General features: G+C 47.0%; 1 non-coding gene across 1 annotated transcript; it reads right to left on the bottom strand.

Annotated features, from left to right (window-relative positions):
- Positions 1–6,989: 6,989 nt before the first annotated feature.
- TRNAL-UAA (transfer RNA leucine (anticodon UAA)) lies at positions 6,990–7,072 on the bottom strand. The gene has a single exon. It is a non-coding gene; the product is annotated as a tRNA-Leu (tRNA).
- Positions 7,073–7,383: the final 311 nt, after the last annotated feature.

The following is a 7,383-nucleotide window of genomic DNA, read 5'->3' as shown; positions in this document are numbered from 1 at the left end:
TTCAGGCCAGCATTATTCCTTCTCTTGCCATATCTACACCTTCAGCCGTAGAAAACAGTCATGCAAGTGCAGCATGGTCCTGCGCTGACACTGGTTTCTGTCTGTCAATTCTCCTACACACAGGACATGATAATAAATCATACACAGAGCACGCTGATCGATTCTGGCCAAGCAGTATGTTAGTCTCCAGGGCCAACAAACCAGCACTTAAATAAAGTTTCCTTGCTCGATGTGCTATGCTGCAATAAAAAAATTTCCTCTGCATCCCAGGCAGGTCATTTAGCCTCCTGTGCAAGGAGAATGTCAAAAAGATACACATGTAGGCATTAGGTAATGCTCCCACCTGATGTTCTCAAAGTGAGCTCTTCAACAGCTCAACGTTCCCCCTGTAGTTCTCCTAATAATTAATGGAAAATAGAGTCCTCAGGGAAAATTGTCACTGGGTAATTAATAAAAAATGAAAACGAGAGAGCAAGAAGAAAGAACAGAGACGTTGCAGAAAGCCTGCAAATTGAAAGAGGCGGACTTACAGTTGTGATTTCCTTCCCAGTCTCAGAGGGAATGTAATGCGTGCTCCACGTTCATCAACAGCTCGCTCAGGACTCTCTGCTTCTTCCATTCACACTTCTGAAACAAGAGACATTGTGATGGAAGTGTTTGCACCTTGCCACATTTCTCAATGGCCCTGCATGCACAGACTTGCTTGGACAGATAGGGGAATGGCTGTCAAGGACAAATCTCCAGAGCCCTTTGGGGAGGGGAGTCGGGGCGGGGGGGGGGGGGGGGGGGGGGGGAATCTATTAGCAGGTGATCACTTGAAAATAAAGGTCGCTGTTTATTTTCTACCTGGGTTCAATCTGCTTATCAGTTTGATGGGGGCGGTGCATTAAAACCCAGGCAAGATGTCCTTTATCAAAGCAGTGATGAAATGTCCTTTGGCCTTAGCATCTCTGAAATGCCTCCCCAAAGAGAGAATGATCTTCCTCATACTCAAGCACGATTATCTCACTGCTCCTAAAGGAGACTAGAGAAGAGTTAAAAAAAACCCCAAACTGTCAAGGTCAAAATTGATGTCCTCTTGGGTAATGGGGTTGAGAAACCATTGCTGGAAATGCCCATCTCCCAGTGCTGTCTCCACGTGCAATTTGCCAACACGAGTGCCTGAGCTATCACAGTTGCTGGGGAATCCTGAGAGGGAAGAGGATGAAGATGGATGGTCTTATGATTAAGCCAGAAGACAGGGATTCAAGGGATCTGGCATCACTTATAGACCTCCTGCACTGACTTTGGGCAAGTCAATTAACCTCTCTGTGCCTCTGCTTGCCATCTGTAAAATGGAGATAAGAGACTTCCGTACAGCACAGGAGTGTTCGAAGGAGACTTGTGTGTTTGACAGATGCTCTCATCCGATGCCAACAGGAGTCATGAGATTTCATTGACAGGAGAGTGATGGAGTGGAGAAGACCCACTGCCATTTGGGGTTATGTAGCTTTGTGAAAACTCAATAGGTATCAGTTCTGCTTCCCTTGCCACCTCCTTTGCACTTGTCTGTCTTCCAAGGCACGAATGCTCTCTTGACCTAGCACTGGCTCCAATACCAGCTGTGGGAACCCACAAGTCTCATAGGGTGCTTCCCATCCCTCCACGAGGGCTCAAGTGGATCAGTGATGATTTTTGCCACTAAAAAAAAAAAAAAAGAATGGGAGTCTCAGAAAAAAAGCCATGGAGATGCCAGCCCTGTCTTACCCTGTGAGCGTGAAAGTGCCCGAGGTGAAAGGCTCTGGTGCCCTGAGTCCCACTGCCCTTGTGCCCACAGGGCATGCAGATCCGCACTCGTGGAGGGGCATCCTGCCCTTTACAGCAGTGCAAGAGGCATCACAGCTGGCCTGGCCTGTCCATTTCTCCCACCACGCCACAGGGGTTCATTAATCCCTCCAAACCCTTTACAGCTCTGGAAACAAGGGAACATAATTTGCCATTATGTTTTTTGATTTCTGGATTTTTTTTAAGACATCACAAAAGAAAAGCATTCCTGTGCTTTCACAGGGAACGCTATATTTCCCCTACCAGCTTCACAAGACAAGCTAAAGCATCTAATTCCGACCCCAGCAGAGGCCGCCTGACCCTTCTCAGCAAGGCTCAGGAGGAGGATTTCTTTCCCTCTCCTGCTGGTTTTTTTTTTGGTTGGGTTTTTTTTTTTCCCTTGTATTAAAATCCTATAGTGTTATTAAAAGGAATTGTTCAATTCTTTTAATTGGCTCAGAATATAAATTCTTCCCTCAGCCCGGGGGTCATGGCCATCAGCAGCTATTTATTAGCTGCATTGATTGAGAAGAACAGCCTTTAAATGGAAATAAATTGAATTCTATGGCAAAGAGGATTCCATACAGGCTATTAATGTAAGACAGGGAGATTAGCAGTTTTATTTTTTATTTATTTGTTCCCCTCCTCAGCTCCTAGCTATCCTCAAGCTCCCAGCTACTTCCTATGTTTCCCACCAGCCATCCTCTCCTCACCGTGGGGATTTGCTTACCTACATGGGTTAGAGCAGGCACAAGGGTGGTGATGATGATGGTGAGGTGGATGAGCTCAGGGAGGCTCCAAATCAGGTCCTCAGGAGCCAGTGGAGGAAAGAGGGATTATACGGAGCAGGACAAGATGTCCACATGCATGCACAGTAGAAATGAGAGGAGGAGCAGAGCTCTCCCACTCTCTCTGGGGCATTTTTATTATATTTTTGCCTTCTCCACTGCTCAGGGATTGTCTTTGCCACCCCCGTGTCAGCTCCAGAATACATTTCATGGTGCTCGCCTTCATTCCTGAGTTTAATTGCTTGAGATTGTTACTTGTAGGCTGTTAATTTATTAAAACCAGATCTCCCATATTACTCTGGAGCCCAGAAGAATCATTGCCTTCTATTAAAGGCAGTGGCGCGTGCCTGCTTGTCTTTTTTCTGTGGTCACCTCTGTAATTGCAGCTCTCTGCTAAGATGGAAAACTCCCCCCCACCAGCTAAGCATCCTCCACAGCACGGGTTTGGCTGAGGAACACATACAGGAGGCAAACACATTCAGGGTATAAACAGATATAACTTCTCTGATGTCCACGGAGGAGTGTGTGATTGCATTGGAGACACACAAAGCCTCTAAGCTGTTGGTCACATTTCCCCAGGTGGGACAAAAAATTAAGTCAGGGGCAAGAGATGGTCTCTGGAGGCATCATGCAGACCAGACCTTGCTAAAATACAACGATGGATCCCCACAGCATCCAATGGAGCCAGCACTGCCCTTGCCCAGCTAAGTACAGAAAGATCTTCCTTCATTGTATGGACCATCTTTAGAGTCAAATGCACCCCTCAAAGCCAGACACTTGCACTATATACTGGTGCCACAAGCACAGATGGGACTCGTATACCAGGAGATATAGATACATATATATACACATATATATATATCTCCATATACTAGGTGGCTGATACAGACCAGAAACTCCCCACCTCTCAACCATCATCTCTCCAACAGGCCCCTCCATCTCCAAAAACTGCCCCGTTGCCTTCATCATGCCCTGACTCTGCCCTGCTTTTGAAGGGTCTCCTTGGCAGCCCTATGCACGCACCTGATCCTACAGAACTGCTCAATAGCATCTAAAAGGCAGACATAGCATCTCTTAAGGCAGTGCCTGAGCCTGGTTTTCAAACTCATAAAGGAAGGAAATCAACAGACAATTGGAAGATGGAAAATCACCATCTATTTGAGATACTGCTGAGCAGCAGTGTGGGGGATATCTGTCCCTCAGACTGTTTTCTGAGATCCTGCCATCACAAGAGACAAATACCGCTCATTATATTACAGGGTCAATAACCCACAGAGCCCCGTTGTGTCATAGCACAGCCCATGTTTTAGACACATAATGTGCAGTCTCCCTCAAACTTGTGCCTCTGATTCGTATCCTCACCTAGATTTGGCACTGAACTCCATTGATGTGATGCAAGCCCAAACATGGGATAAAACCATCACCAAATGCTGGGATGAGGCACTGGATTCAGGCCAGCTGGGAGATGCCTTGTGGGGTCTCCAGCCTGCTGTCAGGAGGGCTCAGGAGTCTGAGTCCTCTTGCGGTCCAAAGGCCACTGATGTTCCATGAGGCACCCAGTGACACTTTTCACAAAAAGCGAGTGTCTGAGGCACAGCTCCCAGCACCTGCAGGCAGGCACAGGCACAGGCACGGGTACCAGCTCTTGTTACCCACCAGCCAGCAATTATAACAGTAGCATTACAAGAGTAAAACAATAACATTTTGTTTATCTCCTAAATAGTTAGCTCATTTTAGCACTCTGCCTCCAAGTGCTAGGTAATAACGGGATACAAGACAGGTGGTAGCTTTCTGTATCCAAAACAGTGTGGGTGCATCTGTGATTGTAAATAAGTTGAGAGTTGCTGTTCCAGACTCCCAATCCTGGAAGTGGTGTGGCTGGAGATGGTGGTATGAGCTGTAGGTTAGACTGGATATGGGGATTTCTCAGGGATATAGAGCTTGGGCAAGCTAGACTAGCTGCTGCGGTGCCTGTAGACTGGCTTTGACCTACATGCTTTGAAACTCTGGTTCCCTGTTCCTGAAACAGCCTGAGTTATTCTAGGACTGCTTTGCTTTTACCTAAGTACTTGATTTATTTTAAGTACAAATGTCCCAGGATCTAATCTGAGATCTGCAAGCAGGAGCACACAGCAAAAGATGGCACTTAGAAAGATCCCAAAAACCCATTTCATTTAGATTAAACAAGGCAGTTACTGTGTTTTAATATAGGAATTGATTATTATAAGTATGCGTATTGAGCTTAACAGCTTAGATTTGTATCTATTTCATCACTGTTAATCTTTGATAAATATGTTTTTAATAATCTCTAGGTATTTATTGAACATAAAACTGTCTTGTGAAATTGAGAGTAAGATTGCTAAAGATACTTATTTTACACTACTTCAACACAAATTCATTATTAAAAACCTTTCAGTGAGGTTTACTTTTAACCACAACATAACATGTGCATACTGCATAGTTAATCTATAATAAATATATTTGTAATAAACTATTGATATTTAACCTGCAGTAACCATTTTAATAAATATGATACATGGAAATGGCTGTTGGACAAGCCGCTCTTTTTAGCTCTGTCAAACACTTGGAGGATATGGGGTAAGAAGGAGGAAAGCTGCGGCCTGGTAGAAGGCAGTTTATTTATCAGTCCTCCACAGCCCTCACCGACCCTGGCCACCGGACTCATTGCTGTGTCAGTCCCCAAATCTCCAGCCCCGCATTCTTACATGGGTCTGCCATTTGATCTCAGTCCTGAGTCAAATTAACATTTGGCCCCAGCCGTCCGTATGACTCCAGCAGGCTGTGCAATACAAAGGCTGTTAATTCAGCTCCTGGTGCCCTCAGATGATACTCTGTCTGCCCAATAGTTTTGCAAAGAGGATAAACATCCTCGAGGGATCAGGAACAGACCAGAACCCCTACCCCTGGCGTGGAAAAAACACAAGCTTTCTGAGAATATGGATCAACAGAGAAGCTCAAATGAGGAGATTTCAGCTTTGAACTCAGCGGAGGCCACCAAATGCCTTTGACACATGAACTAGACAGGAGTCTGACTCCAAGCCATCAGAGGCAAAAGACTTGACCCTCAATGCTGCTTAGACACCCAGGGATACTCTCAAAGATGTATTTGTCATTCTTTGCATCACTTAATGACTGAGGTTAGTTGCAACAAGCCAGCTCTAGTGAATATGCACAAAAATTCACTCCCAGCACTAATCAAATGGGAGAGCAGCAGAGTAATTCCTCCCATGTCCTCTCCTCTGGGTCCTGGACCATTTGTTATACGGCTATTCGTACAGGCCCTGTAATCCTTCCTGCAGGCCACCGTCTGATTTCCATATATCAGAGAGAGACAAAGATCTTAACGTGCAACTTTTAATTGAGCTGTATCATCTGCCACAAACATGAAATTAATGGTCCTACATCATAATCATAAATTCATACATAACCCCATGCACCGGCAAATAACTCTTTGCAGTGATACTACAATGGTAAGCTGATTTGCAAGAAGCGCACGCTACCCAGGAATCCTAATTAACCAAATTAACACCATCACTTCAAATCATGTCCCAGCAGTAGGACATTTCCGATTGGCCTCAGGCTGGAGCAAAGCAGCCAAATGAAAACCTGACAGCGTCTCCGCGGGTCCAGCAGGCTAACCCTTTACTGAGGGAAATATCTGGTGCCCATCCATGCATACGAGGAAGGGAGCAAAAAGCTCACGAGCACTTGTAGGCACTTACCCAAGACAGACTACGGCACAATGACGCTGTGCAACAGAGGAGCAGTTCTCAGTTTCACATGCATTTCCCAAATTTAACCAGCAGCATAAGGAACCCCTTCCTGCCATGCTGGCTTGCTCCGGGGGGTTATGACACTGCCAGGTCCCCCTAGAGAGTGCCAAATGTTGCTTTGGGTGAGCCAGGCGATGGGTCTGGGGTCATGGAGCAGAGCTGGTAATAGGAGCAGTCTCCACAAACTCCAGACCCATCTCCCTGAACCCACTTGTTTGCACTGGTTTCCACTTGTGACTTGCCCAAGCTGTTTAGAGCTCAACACCTTTTTTTTCCCCCTTCAGGGTAGTCAGGTTTTTCTATTTCTGCCGTGGGAAAAACAAGTTGCTATTTTGGGAGCATGTGGGATTCAAGCCCACGACAGTCTCAGCACTCCCTGCATGAAAGATGAGATCTATAACCTGTGTGCCAGAGGGACTGCCTCACGTCACTCCACACATTCAGCCTGGATGGTAGGGTGGCTCGGTCCCACCAGGGACCTCACACTGGGGCATGGAATGGCCTCCGCTCCCCGGGCAGAGGTCCCAGAGCTCGCATCCCTGTTCTGAACCGATGCTCTAAAAGTTGGGGTGGGAGCTTTGAACCAAGAGAAAAAGGAGGCTCCTACCAGAAGTGGGGTTCGAACCCACGCGGGCGTGCGCCCATTGGATCTTAAGTCCAACGCCTTCACCACTCGGCCATCCTGGTGGGCTGTAAGCTCTCCCTTGGCCCACCAGCTCCTCCCCTGGAGGGCACACACCTCACCAAGCTCTTGAGGTCCCAACCCAAGACCCTTCCTGAGCCCAGTGACACCTTTCTGTCCCCACTGCTTTCTTTAATGTCCCCAGCAAACTGGTAGAACATCTCATTGGGAGGCACCGGGTCTTGTGGGCCATGGAGGATGGCACAGCCCCTCTGTGCCACACACGATCCTCATGCAGGGACCATAGTCACTGGTGATAATGCCACCAGGGACCCTGGTACAGGAGGGGCATCTCTGGACGGTCTCAGCCTGACCC

This window comes from Harpia harpyja, chromosome Z (genome assembly GCF_026419915.1).
Source record: "Harpia harpyja isolate bHarHar1 chromosome Z, bHarHar1 primary haplotype, whole genome shotgun sequence".
Taxonomy (NCBI): Eukaryota; Metazoa; Chordata; class Aves; order Accipitriformes; family Accipitridae; genus Harpia; species Harpia harpyja.
Note: the sequence above shows the minus strand (reverse complement) of the source record. Positions and strands in the feature narration are given on the sequence as shown.